Source organism: Larus michahellis, chromosome 3 (assembly GCF_964199755.1).
Source record: "Larus michahellis chromosome 3, bLarMic1.1, whole genome shotgun sequence".
NCBI classification, from domain to species: domain Eukaryota; kingdom Metazoa; phylum Chordata; class Aves; order Charadriiformes; family Laridae; genus Larus; species Larus michahellis.
Window position 1 is genome coordinate 71,266,781 of NC_133898.1, and position 18,448 is coordinate 71,285,228.

Consider the following 18,448-nt stretch of genomic DNA (forward strand, 5'->3'; position numbering starts at 1 on the left):
TAACTCATAAGCATGCCAAACCAATTTCTTCACAAACACTTTGGCTTGTACTTTTTACATTCTTTGTTATAATAGCCAAAACGTTATTTTGCTTATGAAAGTATGCATTCCTCCTTAAACTACGTATTTATTTGAGATAGTATTTGCATGACATGCTAGAGGGATTAAGTATGTTTAAAAATAATACTTCATTCATAGTTGTCCAGACCACGTTTCTGTTTGGGAAAAACTGGCATGTATAACCTTCCTTCTCCCAGGTCTACCAACAGGAACAGTCCAATACCTCACCAAAACACAAATGTAATAATGCCCTTTTTCCAAAAATACAATCCATCCTTATTAGTGCCTTGGACAGAATCTCCAAATCCCACCTGAGGCTTACCAGAAGACAAAGCTAACTATGATTCAGCCAACAGAAGCTGCCTGTAAGAAGCACAGGCAGGAAGAAACAGAGTCTCTTACGGTGACATTTCTTCCTTTTGGGTGCCCTTCCAGGCACAGTGCCATCAAGGGTGCTAGCCAGCTTGGAGGGCAATTTCCCCAGGGCAGGAGAGCCTCCTCGCTGACTGGGCTGCATGTGCCATCCTCCTCTCCAGGGCAAACTTCTCATCTAGCCCTAGAGCAGATGGTGTCTCCCTGCCTCCCCAATCGAACTTGTCACAAAAATTTAATGAAAATACAGGACCTCGTCACTCAAAATCTTTGACACTTGATAGTGTGATGATACAGTTAGTCATGCAATGGTCCCAGCACTAGTAACCAGCTGTTCTTCTGACCAATGCTGTTTTCTAAACAAGACAAGCAGTTAGCTATTGCCTCTTACTGGCAGATGTCTGTTGATAGTCAGAAGTCAAGCCAGGATATGGCATTAATACAAAGACCACACATGATGCTCCATCTGTCAATAATCTATCGGAAGGGTAGCCCTGATGGACTTCTTGCAACATTAGGTAACACTGGTCATGGAAAAATCAATCATATTCCACTAAAAAGAGGTTTTAAAACACAAAAGGAGTGCCCACCTTTGGGCTATTGTTCCTTCAGTTCTCAGGAGAAGTAAGGCTCAGGCTTTCCTGTTGAACTGCTGAGCCAACACACAACCAAGAATTCAGGCAGGAAATTTCAGAGGGCAAAAGTCATAACCTTCACAGAAGTATGATACAGACAGTGGACCTCATCTCCACAGTTAGTAAGGGTGTCTACAGACTCCTCCACATGTGGAATGGCTCCAACTATATATATACTTGTGCAACTACATGGCCCTGAAGTGTGCAGACTCATTCTTACATACATACAAAGCAAAACCACTCATTCTTAAATCACAGAACTACAGAACAATTTAGGCTGGAAGAGACCTCCACCGCTAATTCCAAAGTTAGATCAGGTATGCAATTCACATTTATTTTCCTATAAACTGCAAAGGAAGACGAAAGACTGTTATTTCAACTTAGAAACAGTTCAGAAAGTGCTGAAATCATCTACTCATGTGTGCCATAATGATTGAAGTCTTTATTCAGACCGTCAAGAATATTACCAAATTGCTTGTATGCAGTAGTGTACATTAAACCTTTCTCCTTACAACTCATAGCGTGACAGCTGCTCCTGAGCTCACAGGGTTTGTGTAAATTATCCAGTCCTACATGGAAACATCTGGACCAGCTCATCTGGAGCACACATGTAATAGCCTTCCCATGTCTGGTGCCCATATTAGCTCAGGCATCACCATAAGGTACTGAATTTTGTTAGGCAGGCTTACCAATACTAACCCTACTTTTGCCACACACAAATAATGCATTAAAGGCATGGTGTGCCTGCAGAATTTTACTCCTACTTAGACACATTTGTTCCATTCACTACATTGAGTATGTGGAATCTAAACTATATCCAAGAAGCTGCAAGGAACCACATCCAGTCTCTCCAACATCTATTTATCAATACAGCTGGAGAGAGTTGCCGAAAATAAACATCTAGGCCATTATGTTTGTCTAAATAACAAGCTTACATTATACATTTCAAAGTAATAGCTTTGATGGAATTTAAATCCCTCTAGAGAAAAGCACTATTTAGCCACAAACATATGACTGTTCCACCAAGAAAAATATATATGCGTGGATGTTTTAGGCCAGAAAAGATTGTTGTCATCTGCACGCTGCATACATAACCAAGGAAATGAACCTCTGATTTCTGTATCAAGCCCATAAATCCTCCTTGAGTTAGATATTTCAGAAAGTCGTGATTCTAAGAGAGACTACTCAGCTCTCAGAAGAATTAGTTATTAGTTAGAATTAGTTATTCTCACTGTTTGAAATAATTTCCAGTTTCAGTTGTTATTTTATTTTCAGTTTCAGTATTTTAATTTCCAGTACATTTTGGTGCATTAAGATGCCTTCTGTCATTAATGATTCTGCTCAGGCACTGACATTCATGAGGTCTTTTCACTCAGGGTATATAATACTGATTTGATTTTGCATAGCACCTTTCATTCAAATATCACAAAAATTCCTCGTGACTATTTATGAGTGTTAAACCTTCTATAGAAATATCCCCATTTTGCAGACAGGCAAACTGAAAGAAAACACGCTAAAAGATCATATTCTGCAAAGGGATGAAAATAACATGGGAACAAGGTCCCTATGCATTTCTGGGAAGGCAGGGTCAGGCAAGCTCTCTAAACTCACGGCCTACCTCTGGCAAAGCCAAGAACAAAACCCTCATCGTCAGATTCTTATGCCTGTGCTGCTATAGCAAGACCATTACAATTTGAATACATTATTTCTAGATACTATTGTATAAAGTTTAGGTGTACAACTTTGCATTTAGAGCAACTCAGAAATGCACTACAAATTTAATACTGATGTTTCAATTACATTAACAGTACACACTGTCCAGCATAGGAACGAAACAGTTTTTTACACTTCTTAAGCAACTGGCTGTTGTTACCCCATTTCATACAACAAGACACTTTAAGCCTAACGAATCACAAACACCAATATTTGCAGCAAGCCCAAAATCTCCTTGGCAGCTGCTGATACTCTGACCTATGGCAGAGACAATGAAGACCTCAGCCCAGCAGTTCAGCCCCCAGTGACTCTGTGTCAATGGAAGCGTGCACATGCAGTCACTTCTTTTCACATCTGAACCTGGGAGGAAGGTGTTTTTTTCTGGATCGATGAACACTACTGAGTAGATGAAAGAACTTAATAGCTTTTCTCAAAAATGCAGCTAATAGCTAGCAGAGTGTATTCTGAGAGGAGCCTTATTAGGCACAGACCTCTTACTCTCCCAGTCTTATGTCATACGACGCAGGAGGTCAGATCATAGTAAGAGGCAAAAAATTACAGTGTTTCCCATCCCAGCAGATGGGATTGCAGAACCAGAAGAAAAAGTAAATTCTCAGCACATTTATATAACCTTTCCTACAACTCCAGTCTTATTGCTGAAGCACACTGGGACGTAAAGGTTACTGAGATTTTACTACTATTTTTGAAGTGAGGGATATGGGCTTTCATGAATGGCCAGCTTTTTGCAAAATGAACATCTGACCTCCTGAGATTTACTGGCCTCAGAAAGTCTTTCGTATCAATGTTACAGCATTTCTAAAAATTCTCTAAAAAGTGTTTATCCTGGACTGGAAGAGACATCTTGCCCATTATGTTTCCATTAAGAGTTTGAATATCACTAATAAGAAAACTGAACATCTACTCCATATCTTGATTAACTTAATTAACCTGCCATATGCTTTCATAATATTCTATTACAATCAAAAAAATTAGATGGAAAAAATCTCTCCTACTTCCAAAGTTAACTCGACTCAGCCACGTTAGATATATAATTTAGAAATGTAGGAGACAGACATTTTAAAATCCAGCTGATAAAAGCATATGTTTAGGAACATTAACACAACAACAAAAATACCAACTTAACATGGCTTAGATAAACTAGAAAGTCTTCTTTGCAGAAAGCACATTCTGGAAGGCTTTGGGGGTTTCCAGGATGGCAGCTTATTAGCTGAAACTGATTGTCATGGCTTTGAACTAAAACCCTTCTAGCTCCTGAGAGCTGTTTTGGCTTGCTTGTGTAATAAAGGCATGATTCACAGAAAACATCTTTGACATTTTTGGGCCATGTAAGAACCAGCACTAGGTCCATGCCTAGATAACATACTGAATGAAATCCTAACCTTGTTGAAATAAATAAGAATTCTGCCTTTGATTTCACATGGTCAGGATCTCACCACACTACCAGAGCAACAGTAAGCAAAGAAGAGTAATTCAATCTTTTTGCACTGCCCTTGAGATCACCGCAGGAAAAGACAAATTTTGACATGCATCATCCAGTTCTCAGTCTGTAATATCTAACCCTCCATGAGTTTTGTGACATATATTAAAACTTGCACTAAAATCAAGGACTTATATTGATCTAAAATGTGAGTAATGATAGCAGAGAATCCGAATTCTTATGTCTTTGCTGACCTGTGTCATTTATACAACTCTAAAAATTAACTTTGCAGGAGTCATTCAGTGGTCTGGTATGCAGTTCCTGGCTGTGTGCACCCTGGATATAAGAAAATCTAAATACCATTTGCTTCCCAAAACATTTGCTGCTCTGATGTAGGAAAAAAGCAAAAAGGGAGAAGTAAAGCAAAGGAGGAGAGGATGGATCTCCTAAGATATAAATACTGAGAGGAGACAGCATTGCAGGTACACAAAAATCTCAAGGATTTAAAGGACTGTTTCAGAGAGGAAACAAGTCAGCTGTTACCAAACCTTTCATATAACATCATGTCCATGAGATTCTTAAATGTGTACTACACTCTGGTACCTTGTCTGTATCTATACAATACAGGGGTGGCTTGGGTTCACATCATAAAGTAGGGCACAGCATTAAGGTGCTTCTACTGCTATTCTTTGAAGCACACAACAAAACTAGGGCCTACAAGTCTCCATATGAGACAAATCCACTACCTGGTTTGGTTTTTTTTACAAAAAGAGGGAAAATAGTTCCATAAAGTCCCCGCTCTCCTCCCAAGATTTTTTACATACACATATATAAATATTTGCTTGATAAAAACAGAAATTACTGTCAGATCAGCCAGAAGAGCCACACTAGATTCAGATAAACATTCAAATAATGCAATACTAGCTTGGCTACATTGCCATGCTTTTTTCTTGCTCCCTCTTCATGGACTATCCAGGGAGAACAGAGAGAGCCTCTGCACTATAAATACGCAGTCTGTCTCAGTAAAAACAAACAAAACCCATACTGAGAATGAGCAATGAAAAAGTTTGACAACAAAGTATCCTGAAAACTAAAACACAAGCCAAATATAAAATGATTAACACAACCCATTCATCAGCTTCAATTTTATCATTCTCCCAAAGCCGTGACATGAAGTCGTATAATCTTTCGGGTTTTGATGAAATCCAGGATGGTTTCTCTGGCTGTTTTTCAGATCTCTGCTGTGGCTCATATTTTCTGTTTTTACAGTTTGATCACTATGATTGATAGTTCTTCTCAAAAATCTGTGTAAAGCAAGTTCTACTCAGCAACAGTCATCCTCTAGCTTTTGCACACAATGAGCTTGTTTAATCATAGCCACATGCTTTTACATGTGATGTATGTGAAAGTGATTTTAAATGCTTTTCAAACCATTTCTATTGTTTTGACCAAATCTCAAATTATTTTTTTTTTTTTTTTAAGGAAAGCCTCACTGCATCTAAAATAGTAAGAAATGTATAAAGTAGGATCTGTAGACATATTCTGCCGCATTCATCTCATTGATGTTTCTGTCTGAGAAGACAATTTCCTATGAAGACAGGATTTTAGGCACAGGAATTGTAGAAACCTGCACAGCACTTTAACTTCAAGGTCCATGTGATTACATACTCAAAATCACAGAATCACAGAATCTTCATGGTTGGAAAGGACCCTTAAGATCATCGAGTCCAACCAAACAACCTACAATCTCTGCCACTAGAGCATGCCCTGAAGCGCCAAATCTACACATTTCTTAAACACCTCTAGGGACGGCGACTCAACCACCTCCCTGGGCAGGCTGTTCCAGTGCCTGACCACTCTTTCAGGAAAGTAATTCCTCCTAATATCTAATCCAAACTTCAGACCATTTCCTCTGGTCCTGTCATTATTCACCTGGGAGAAGAGGCCAACACCCACCTCTCTCCAACCTCCTTGCAGGTAGTTGTAAAGGGCAATGAGGTCTCCCCTCAGCCTCCTCTTCTCCAAGCTAAACATGCCCAGCTCCCTCAGCCTCTCCTCATATGACCTGGTCTCCAGACCCCTCACCAGCCTGGTAGCTCTCCTCTGGACACGCTCCAGCACTTCAGTGTCCCTCCTGTACAGCAGAGCCCAGAACTGAACACAGCACTCGAGGTGAGGCCTCACCAGTGCCGAGTACAGAGGCACGATCACTTCCCTGCTCCTGCTGGCCACGCTCTTCCTGATACAAGCCAGAATGCTATTGGCCTTCTTGGCCACCTGAGCACACTGCTGGCTCATGTTAAGCTGGCCGTCCACCAGCACCCCCAGGTCCTTTTCTGCCGCGCAGCTTTCCAGCCACTCTTCCCCAAGCCTGTAGCGTTGCTTGGGGTTATTGTGACCAAAATGCAGGACCCGGCACTTGGCCTTATTAAACCTCATCCCATTGGCCTTGGCCCATTGATCCAGCCTGCCCAGGTCCCTCTGTAGAGCCTTCCTACCCTCAAGCAGATCAACACTCCCACCTAGCTTGGTGTCATCTGCAAACTTACTGAGGGTGCACTCAATCCCCTCATCCAGATCATTGATAAAGATATTAAACAAAACCGGCCCCAAAACTGAGCCCTGAGGGACACCACTGGTGACCGGCTGCCAAGAGGATTTTACCCCATTAATCACAACTCTCTGGGCATGGCCATCCAGCCAGTTTTTAACCCAGCGAAGAGTACACTTGTCTATGCCATGATTCGCCAGCTTCTCCAGGAGAATGCTGTGGGGGACGCTGTCAAAGGCCTTACCAAAGTCCAGATAGACAACGTCCACAGCCTTCCCCGCATCCAGAAGGCGGGTCACATGGTCATAGAAGGAGATCAGGTTGGTTAAGCAGGACCTCCCTTTCCTAAACCCATGCTGGCTGGCCCTGATCCCTTGGCTGCCCTGCACTTGCCATGAGAGCTCACTCAAGATCATCCTCTCCATGATGTTTCCTGATACCGAGGTCAGGCTGACAGGCCTGTAGTTCCCCGGATCCTCCTTCCGACCCTTCTTGTAGATGGGTTTCACATTAGCCACCCATCTCAGATTCTGAAAACAAAATGCCTCAAGATCTTGAAGAAAAATCTTGAAAACCTGAACTTAGTGGTCATCTCAACAACCTCCGTGAAAAACCCTTCCTCCTCTGCCTACCTTCCATATTGTGAACAAGCATATGTGGGCTGGAGCTTGGCTGGAACATACACCACAGCACATCACCGAGTACATCACAGTCTAAAAGGCAGAAGTATGGTCCAAAGGCAGACAAGAAGCAGTACAAAGATGCATATGGCCATGCTAAGGGCAATCTTTCAGTGCAATGCAGTTGTTGCTAGGGATGCTTTTAAGTTGAGTGTTTGCAAAGAGTTCAAAAGCCACAAACTTCTGAAGAACAGTAGGCACAAAAGCAGATCAGACCCCTTTTCTAGGGCCCTTTTACTGCTGCATGTCAAAGTCTCTGCTGTCACTGCTGAAGACCTGAGTGTTACCCCTACCATGTTTTTTCTCTTCTAAATTGCTAACCATGACAAATGCCAACATGTGGTGTCATCCTTGTGGATTTACTGAAAGACAAGAAGGAAAATAGTGCTATAATATTAATGCCCACATACTTCTAGTCACACTACATAATATGACCTGCTTCTCATACTTCCAGTTATTCAGATAAGAATCTCCCTGCTACTTGTCTAAGACATTATTTGCAGAAATATAGTCTTGCCCCGATAGAATAATCGATGTCTGTGGTTGCTGCTACACTGCTGACCTATCTTCCTCTCTATCTACATTCTGCTTTCATAATATCATTATATTCACAGTCCTGCAGTTGTCAGTGGGTGAACTGTGCTTGCCTACAATTTTTTACAGAAGTGTAATAAACTGTGTCAGTTTCTGTGAGTTTTCTGTACAGCACAGGGCTACTGAATGTGTGCAACTGAATCAAATGCAGGCAGTTAGGCACAACACAACAAGATTATTAATATATCACACAATAAACACTAACCAGGCCTCCAAGCACCAGGTCTAACCTAAGAAACCCCAAGCCCCTCCAAGCACCAGGTCTAACCTAAGAAGCCCCAAGCCCCTGAGTACTAAAGAGTTTCAGCCACATGCTCTTGGGAATACGGGTATTCCCAGACGCAGTCTCACTGTTGAAGGGCAACATCCTCAGCTAATTCCAGAGCAAATGACTCATCAGAAAAATCTTCCAATCCAAATTTCCATAACATCAGCAACCTCTCCAAGGGCCATCTCTGTTCCAGATTGGTTTAACCAGCTTCTCTCTCTCGCCATCTGAATTCATAGCTTGCTGTACTGGACCTTCCTTCTTTTCTTTTTTCTTTTTCTTACCCATTTTCCCCAGTAGATGCTTCTTCAACTTTGAAGTGAGAATAGCCAGATTAGGAAAGAAAGCTTGGAACTGAATACTGAAGTCCACCTCTTCATCCGCAAGGTTTCACAAAAGCATATTTAGCTTGAGGGTGATGCTAATACTGGATTCTCAAGGAGTTTTAAGCAATGTCTTAGGCCTATTTCTAAAGCAGTCAGTATTCTGGGCTGAAAATAACCTCCTAAACTCAAACCTGAAAACCATGGATGACAAGCCTTATTCAAAGTGAAACTGTGTCTAGTAACAATTAGAATATTCTGTACAAGAGACAAAGAATTTTCCCTGAGACTAGATCTAAACTCTGGAAGGAAGAACTGCAGAAACTAAGGATCCATAGACCATTTTCTGCTCCGGTTTCTCCTTTGGACTTTGCCTTCCATAACACAGGGTAAAGACCTATTACCATGGAAAGTAGGAAAGAAACAATGAACTTCACATGTCATGATGTCATGTCACAAAGTACAATAATAATGCATTTGTATGCTATGAGGGCAGCACAAGAATATATTGGTAAAATTATCTAGAAAACATTAAAAGAAAGCGATACTACTTCACCTGGGCCCAGACTCTCGTACTCTAATTCTGACTTTGTGATAATCTTACCCCTTTTACAGGAATTATATAGTGTATGCAATGCCATCTACTCATAATCTCCAAATTCCACAGCAAAGAAAATAAAAATCTAACAAAGAAAAAATTCACAACATTAAGAACTAAAATAAAAAAGAACCACAGTCTCAGCTATAGCCTATTTTCCATTACCGTTTCAACTCTACAGCCAATAGAACAATGAAAAAATGCAAATCAGAGTTTTGCAAAACACAACATTGCTTGTCCTTAACAAGTGTGTAATTTCTTCTGTGTGTAATTTCATTGGTATGTGTATTGTTTGCAAGCTTGGATTGGAAAACAGTGAGTTGTGTCTTTCTAATATAATATAGCCTATTGAACTATGTTCCAGCAACATATATAGGACCTTGAAGATATTCCACCACAGGCACCAATTAACGAGGACATGTCTTAGGAGACAACTGAATTAGAAAAAGAATAGCAATAAATTCAGAATAGGCATCCGCAAAGTAATTTGAGGAGAAGTTTCTTCCTGGCAAAGTGCAAAGCAAATACTTTGTAGGGGTCATAAGAAGGGTTTGGGAAAAGCACTTTGGCACTGAATTAATGCAAAGTGATTCCACTGCTCTAAAGTCTATAAACTGTAGTAGTAGCCAAGCCATTACTTCCCAGTAACAGGCCTCTGTCAGGCCTCTAGATATTTATTAACATTTGGTAGCCATTTTTGTACCAGACTGTTATTACCAGGACAATACTCGTGACATTAAGGAATTGCCAGCTAGAGATTTATTTTGTGTGCAAGTTCATGCTTGTTTGGTAAATCTCTTGTAATCCATTTCGGAGTACAGTATCCCAGTATGTTCCACCAATTCCGCATATTTTGTGTATCCAAACATAATGTTCCAGTTTCCATAATACCAAATTACTACTGTGACAGTAAACTGACATCAGATTTCTTTTAATGTAATTAGAGCAGATAATGGCCTCCAAAGATAACTTTTAATATCTTACTTGTACTTCAAATACACGTATATAAGGATCGTTGTAATAAGATTGTTTGGGCTGAGATGGAAAAACATTATAATAAGTCATGGATCTAGTGACCAGTACCAGCTGCTGTGCCCAGGCCCAGGCAGTGGGACTCCACCATGCCTCTTTCACGTTACAACATGAGCTGGCAATGTGCATTTGCAGCCCACGAAGCCAACCACATCCCGGGCTGCATCAAAAGAAGTGTGGCCAGCAGGTCGAGGGAGGTGATTCTCGTGAGACCCCATCCGGAATAGTGTGTCCTGCTTTGGAGTCCTCAGCACAGGAAGGACATGGACCTGTTGGAACAGGTCCAGAGGAGGGCCACAAAGATGATCAGAGGGCTGGAGCACCTCTCCTGTGAGGACAGGCTGAGAGAGTTGGGGCTGTTCAGTCTGGAGAAGAGAAGGCTCCGGGGAGACCTTATTGCGGCCTTCCAGTACCTAAAAGGGGCCTACAGGAGAGATGGGGAGGGACTCTTAATCAGGGAGTGTAATGATAGGGCGAGGGGCAATGGTTTTAAACTGGAAGAGGATCGATTTAGATTAGATATTAAGAAGAAATTCTTTACTGTGAGGGTAGTGAGGCACTGGAACAGGTTGCCCAGAGAAGCTGTGGATGCCCCATCCCTGGAAGTGTTCAAGACCAGGCTGGGTGAGGCTTTGAGCAATCTGGTCTAGTGGGAGGTGTCCCTGCCCATGGCAGCGGGGTTGAAACAAGATGATCTTTAAGGTCACTTCCAACCTAAACCGTTCTATGATTCTACCAGGAGGATGCTGGGGGCATTTGTAGCCGAGGTCAGATAGCACTCTGTCAGGCATTTATCTAGTTCAGTCCAGAAGCTCCTTCTTTAACCCAGGCAGTTTGGAGGCCACCATCTCAAAGACAGTTTAACACCTGCACATAGCCAAACCACTCTGGCTGGTCTCGTGGCCAGAGAACAGGTCGTCTCATTAGTTGCACAAATCTGTGCAACTATGGTAGCTAAGTATTCACTTGATAAATACCACTTAATTATCCCCCATTTTGAAGGAAGTCCCCTTATTGTCCTTATTGTGCTCACTAGTCTTCTGTGAGACAATGACAAATTGCATATATAGATCTGCATGGTGGTAACTTTTGGGTTCAGGGTATTAGTCTGTTTGCAAAAGGAAACAACAGTTCACCTAACTTGCAAGTACTTCAAAAATCCAGTTTCTATCTTCGTAGGCAAACTATGCTCCATAGCTCCCTTTCCTTTCATATTTTGTACTGATTTGCTTACAGTGTATCTTCTGTAAGAAGTGTTTAACATCATTTTTGCAGAGCATCGTACTTTGATACACAACAAAGACAAATCATTTAAACTTCATCTGAGGGAGACAAGAATTTATCTCTCCATTTTCCAGAGTCAAAACATGGGAATGCTTCAAAAAAGAAACGCCACCATATCTTTTGGTCTTACTATTCTATTCATTATTTGAGTTTAATTCTGTTTATAACACCAACCATAGGATGATTCATCTTTAAAAATGCAATTTACTATAGCTCATCCTTTTTCTGCCTTCATTTTTTTGTGTCTTCAATATTTCTCTTTTTTCATTTGCTCTTTTTCCACTTTCCCTTCTCCCTTGCTTTCTTCCTTGCTCTTTTTTGTTTGTTATCTATCATTTAACTTCTCTTTCCTACAGAAGTATAGTCATACCACAGGTGAAACAACCCAACAGTTAAGTACACAATAATTTATAGCAGGAAGTACACACCTGCCAAGTCTCAGACACCTTATCAGGTTTGTTCAGTTGGCCTCCAACAACCCTACCATGACATTCATGTCTCCAGAACAGAATAGTTCCACAGTGCATCTCTTTCTGAGTCCAACGGGCTGCCTCATACCTTATGCACTAAGTCCATCTAGCACAAGATCATGCAAAATAAAGAAGCTATAGCAGCTAAGTTATGTACACCTTGCGCGTCCATGAAACACTTCCTTAGGAAAGCTTATTTGCTGCAGCAAAACATTGCCCCAAGACACAATGCTGCTCTCGTCCCTCTTCATGAAGGAATACATTAAATGTACATGTCATTACAATGTCGATCCATGCCAAATTTCATATTTGAGCAAGAGAAACAGGTAACGTCTGTGCAGAGAGAGGAACAAATCTAAAAATACAGGTAATGGGATCAAGTTGATTGCTAGGCTAGAATATGCTTCGTTGACAATCCTGTCAACTTGTATGAAGAAGGGCAAAGCACTACCAATACAACGCAATTCTTGATTATGAGTTTCCCAGTACACCAGGAAAATGGTTCAATAACCTAACAACTCAGGAAGCTATTCATTTATCTGTAGCTTCTCACACACTGAATCCTAACAAATCATAAGTAGAAGCTTTTCAGTAGTGGCAAACAAAAATTGAGTAACTGGAATTTTTTTTTAATTACAACATACCTTTTTGCCTATTTCCTCCGTATTTTAATATGTGATATGCCTTTGTTACTTTGAATTACACAGAGAGAAAACTCCAGTGCTTTGAGCTGCAATTGTACACATTCAACTAGATGGATGGACAAGTAATAGCACTTTTTTCATTTAATACATAGCAAAATGTGATAAAATTAATTAGATACAAACTTGTTCTTCAACAATAGGCAACTGATTACAGATAAGCAGATACCACTATTAGACCAAATTCAATATAATAAGTGAAGTTTTTTAACTGCCTCCTAATTAATCTGCTTTGATAGTGGTTTAAATTGGCAAAAATTAAAATTACTTCTAGAATTCCCCCCTTCATTGGAAGAAAGTAGTGTGACTATCATTGGAAAGCTCTAAAAAGCTTGTTTTGATTTCATAGCCACTGTCTGAGCTAATGCTACAGATCCCAGCATAGGTCACAGGCATCAAAGCACAAACCTCTGCCATTTTGAGTTAAAGAATAAAGTGCCACTAACCCATTGCCAGAATTCATAGGCTATTAGCACCCAACTGTATCAAGGCTTTGTTGAAAATGTCCTTGCCACTTTACAGCCAGAGTGAATTACAGAAGTATGCAGTTTCAACGGGCTCAAATTTTAGCACTCTCCAATTTTAGCACTTTTTATTGATGGATTTTAGAAGCATAGCACTGAGATACTCGGTCCAATTGTCTTTGTCAAAGAGCAAAGAACAACAACACATTCACATAAAAAGATATTTTTTCTTCTTCCTCTCTAGTTCTTTGTCTTTAAACTAGTTTCTATGAAAAGTAACCTACGCTATATTTTACATCTCTTGTGATTTTTAAAATCTGTTTGGTTATAGTGTGTACCAAAAGCATATTTCGTTGAAGCAACAAAATCCTAATTTCTCTGATTCAGTAAGATTTTCATCATTTAGCTCAGCGGGGTAGAATTAAAAAACAATGTAGAAAAATATGTCCTTTGTTTCTACTTATTTTAATTGGAGGAAAACAGTCACACTTCCAACAAAAGGAACAATTGACTAAAATTCCAGTGGGATATAAATAATAACGAGATGTTGATATAAATGGACACAAGAGAGTAAAGTGACAACTGTCTTACAGTCCTCGTAAGACTCTTCAGAGACTTTATACACAAAAAGGTAGCTCATTGCTGCATTTTCCACAAGTCTGTTTTCCTGAAAGTCTCTGCTAAATGACTGCATCTCATTGACAATGTTCCTCAGATGCCCAGTTTTGGTTAGGTGGCCCTGCACCTCCCTGCCACACTTTTTTAGGTACTGGAACATGGAGGAAAAAAAGAACAATAACCTTCCCCGACATGAAACACAGAACAGAGGAGATGACTGAGGAGAAACATCCTTCTTTCTCAGGTCTTCTGGTCATTGAATTATTTTCAAAAAAACACCAAGTGCTCTTTATAATATTTCTGCCACCAAAAGACCAAAATAAGATAACTGAGTGATACAGACATGTTCTGCTACTGCTGCAGATAAAAGATTTCAAGTAGCTGTGTATTACAGGGTATCGATTTCATTTGGCTAGCTGTGCAGAAGACAAAAACTTGATTTTTAAGAAAAATCAGGCAAAATCATGAGGTTAAAAATCACTGATCCTGTACAAAGTTTGGGAAGGAGAATGGAATTTCATTTATACTAAGAGGCCAGTATAATCTGAGTATTTCAGTACTAATTTTAGTCATCGGGTCCACTTGAGGTGCTCCTGGCAAGACTCACCTATACAAAAAGTAGTTACATACATACACCTGGTACTGAATTGTGGTATGTGGAAGTGGTTAATGGTGGAATAGATTAATGACTTCTTCCTGTACAGTTAGACTGAAGTCCCAACATGGAAGTTTAGAACAGCGTTTATTCTCACAAACTCCACAAAAGGTGGACACCCAGGAGCTAGTAAAACTAGTGGGTATGATAGCAGCTGTGCAAAACATCTGTTCAGTACTTTAATTCACTGATGTTGTCAGCATTTCACCTTCCCATGCAATCGACAGTCCACTTACTAAGAACGTAATTACCCAGAGATTGTGTGGGTTAAAACTGAAGTACCAACTAGAAATAAAGCACTAACTCAAGTGCACTCTGCAAGTTTCCTTCTATTTCTAGTGGGCATGGAGAGTGTACACAGCTCTGTGCTTTATAATATGTATCAAACTTTAAGAAGATTTGTAATTCTTAAACTAATACCTTTGAGTAACTCAAAGGCAGTCACCAGTAAGCAACATGGGAACTAGTACAAAGATTCTCCTGGTAAATGGGCACTGAGAATGGACCTCCCTAAAGGCTGATAGTAGGTTGTATTTGGGATGTCTTCCCACATCCATCATCCTGCAGCTTCAGAAATCTTAATGACAAGGTTTCAGAGAACTGATTCAAGTCCTTTTAAAGGCTTTTTTATAGAACTGTAGTACAAACGTTATCTAATAGGATATTCTACCTGGTCTTCAGCTGCCTTTCTTAAGTGTTCATGTTCTCCTCAGACCCCATTTGCCAGCCTCATACTGAGGTCTGAACACCTTAGGGTATCTAAACCAGCACAAGACACCTAGATTTTCACAGATTAATCCTACTTTTAGTCTCTAATCTCACACACTCAAAAACAATTCGTAGTTTCCCCTTTGTTCCAGTATCACGAGATCAAACACATGTAGACTAAAAGTAATTGATCTGCTTATGAAGTATAACGGCACCAAATCAAATGGAGGTATCATCACTAGCTAGGTTATCAAGTTCCTCTTATTTCCACTACATTGTCTACCAGTATGATAGACAAGACTGACAGCATTCTTCTGTTAAAAAAAAAAAAAAAAAGGAAACTATTCATGACAGCAACCCTTAGGTTTCATATTTTTTGTATCATAACTTTGTCTGGTTTCAGTAATTTCAGTGGGAGTTTTCACTGATTTTCAGTATTTCAGATTTTTGGCTCCTAAAATACATTGAACGAGGCACAAGAAGCAGCAGTCTCCTCTTGCTGTTCCATACATGTACTGTACTCCTTAACCAATTTTCACTTTTCATTTTCCCCTCCCACCCCCAGAGAGGTACGAGTCAATCAAGAATATATAACCCGTGAGATGTGGCTGATGTGAGCAGCCGTGTATGGCACAGGTATCTTGTGTCATGTGCCCAGCATTCAAGGAAATGGAAGCAGAACATGTTGAAAGAAGGCTTGGTCCAGGAAAGGTCCAGCAAAGCAGTCAAGCCAGTGAACAGTTTCATTGGTGTTACTAGCACCTACTGCTGTGTGCGATGAACTCGCACTACAGGTGATCACTAGGGATGGAGGTTGGAACTACTTACCTGCTTGAGGGCCAGCATACATTTCAGCGCTTTGTCGGAGCAGGGCTTGCTCAGTCCATACTTCACAGGATTAAATTCAGACAGCCCACCTTTTATAATCTGATTACAGAGCTTCCATAAAAATGAAGCTCTGTTCCAATTCTAGCGAGGTTGTATTGGGCGAAACCTTTTCTATACATGGAATAAAATAATTCTAGTATGCTGAACTCTCACACCAGTATCCCTTTTTCAACCTTCACTTGGATCGTTGTTGCAACGCAACAAAGGAGCAATAAATAAAATATGTTTCTATGCCAACAAAATATAAATTGTATATTATTTTATTTTCCAAATTATTATTTAACTACCACAGTTCTTTTTCCATACGGGTGTTTTTCTGCACAAAAATCCAATTGCAACTCATGCTTCGAATTACTAAAAATTGTCTTAGAATTATCTTCTAACAAGTATTTTGCTAGAAGTACATTTACTGGCAACATGAGAAGTACATTAAAATGTTCCAAACTTGAAAGACCCTTTAGCTTCATTATCAAGTAATTTAAGTTACATTCAATGGAAATATAATTTTCCATTGGTTTTAAATGGGCTTCCCCTTCCCTGGGCTTTTACAAAGCCGCACAGAAACAACTACAGGAAAAAATGTACTGTTTCTTTCTATCTGGACACTCTCTTGGTTTCCATCACATAGACTGGAAGCACGTTCTACTTGCAGAAAAATATCAGTTGCTAGTGTATTGATCCAGAACCAGGGTAAGCCAGAGAAGACAAAACCTTTGCTGACAGAATTTTATTAAACAATATAGTCCTCATGTCCTAAAGCATTCTGAAGCCCAAGTCTCCACTATATTGCTACAGGTTATCTTGTAGTTCATGTTACAAAGAATGTTACACTAAAGGAATACTTCTGCCTGAATACTTTTGCCTTCAAACAGTAAAACCCGTTTTATTTTTCACAACCGCTGCATGAAATAGACTAGTAGTGGTTAATGACAATTAGTCTTAAGTGTCAAGCAGATACAGCTATTGCAATTCCAGATCCGCAGAACAGCTGCACGCATATTGAATTCAAGCACAAGCACTAACAATAATTATGTTAATAAGATATGAGGAGTATGTGCCATGCACCCAAGCTGTTTGCAGTACTTTTGTTTCAAAGTCTACCTCGCCAGCAAGCTCATGTCTACCCGGTGAGCGATTTATTTAGCGGTGAGTTATGTTTGCACGCAAGCGAATAGGGCAACCCCCCCCCCCCCGGTCGTCCCCATCTGCCGCTCATCCTTCCAGATAACCAGCGCACCACCATTCCCTCCCCCCTCCCCCCCGCCTCAAACAAAGGTTAAGGAAAATCCCAACTTCTGTGAAAATAGAGGCAAAGGGGAAACTTGCCGGCGGCAGGAGCGAGTGGGGGGCGAAGCCCAGGGGCAGCCGCTGGGCCGGACCGGGCGGGCGATGGCAGCACCGAAAGTATTTCGGACCCGAGCGCGGAGACAAAAGAGGGTGTGGAGCAGCTGCACGGAGCGCGGCAGCCGCCGGCAGCGCCGGCCCGCTCCGCTCCGCCACCCGGAAAGTCCGTTCCTGGCTGGGGGGGGAGGAAACCCCACCGCCCCCGGCCCCGCTCCCACCCTGCCCCTCGCCCCACAGGGCAAGGGCGCCTTGCCCCGTCCGCCCCCGGCAAGGAACGGCCACGGCCCGGCCCCTCCGCTCCCCGGGCGGGGTTACGGCTGCGGGCGGGTTGAAGTTTGGGTGGGGGCGAAGGGGAGACACCCCCTCCCCACCCCGTCCCGCCACACGCCCCCGTCGCTTACCTGTGGGGAGGTGCGAGGTGTCCGCCGCCCTCACGGCGCGGCGAGCTGCGGGGCTGCGCGGCGCCCGGAGGACATGGGGCTTCTCCGGCGAGGCGGTGGCTGGCTCAGGGAGTGACAGGGCGGCGGCTCCCCTCGCCCATCCTCGGCGAGAGGCGGGCAGGGGGAGGCATGGCGAGTAGGCAAGGGAGCAGGGCCGGGGCGGTCACTGCCGGCCGGAGGCGGAGGAGGACGCCCGCCGACCGGGGGCTGCGCCCCCCCCCGCCGCCGCCGCCGCACGGCCAGCCGGAGGCGGCATCCCCCTGCTCGCCCCGCGGCGACGGGCGGGTGCCATAGCAGCGGGCGCTGCGGAGGGGGAACGGCCGCCAGGCAGCCGCCGAGAGGTGCGTGGGCGGCTCAAAACTTTCCCGGCTCCTCAGCGAGGTGCCCCGGGCGCCGCTCGCCCCCGGCGCCGCCTCGGGCGGGACCCCCGGCCCTCACGGCCCGCCCGCTCCCCCTCAGCGCCTCCGGGGCTGGGCGGCCCCCGCCCGCCGCAAAGTTTCACTCCGAAACCTGTCGGCTGCGGCCCCGTCTCCATGGAAACGGACCCCCCATTTCCCGCCGCTCCCCACGGGACGCGGCCGGGAGGAGGCGGCGGCGGGCGGCAGCCGGGGC

The 18,448-nt window shown here is 42.5% G+C and overlaps 1 protein-coding gene across 1 annotated transcript in view; it reads right to left on the reverse strand.

Moving 5' to 3' along the window:
• TMEM200A (transmembrane protein 200A) overlaps positions 1-17,997 on the reverse strand; it is a 56,492-nt gene extending 38,495 nt beyond the window's left edge. Inside the window, exon 1 of the mRNA XM_074580735.1 lies at positions 17,798-17,997. The gene's annotated coding sequence lies outside the window, so the exon portion shown is untranslated. The remainder of the gene's footprint in view (positions 1-17,797) is intronic.
• Positions 17,998-18,448: the final 451 nt, after the last annotated feature.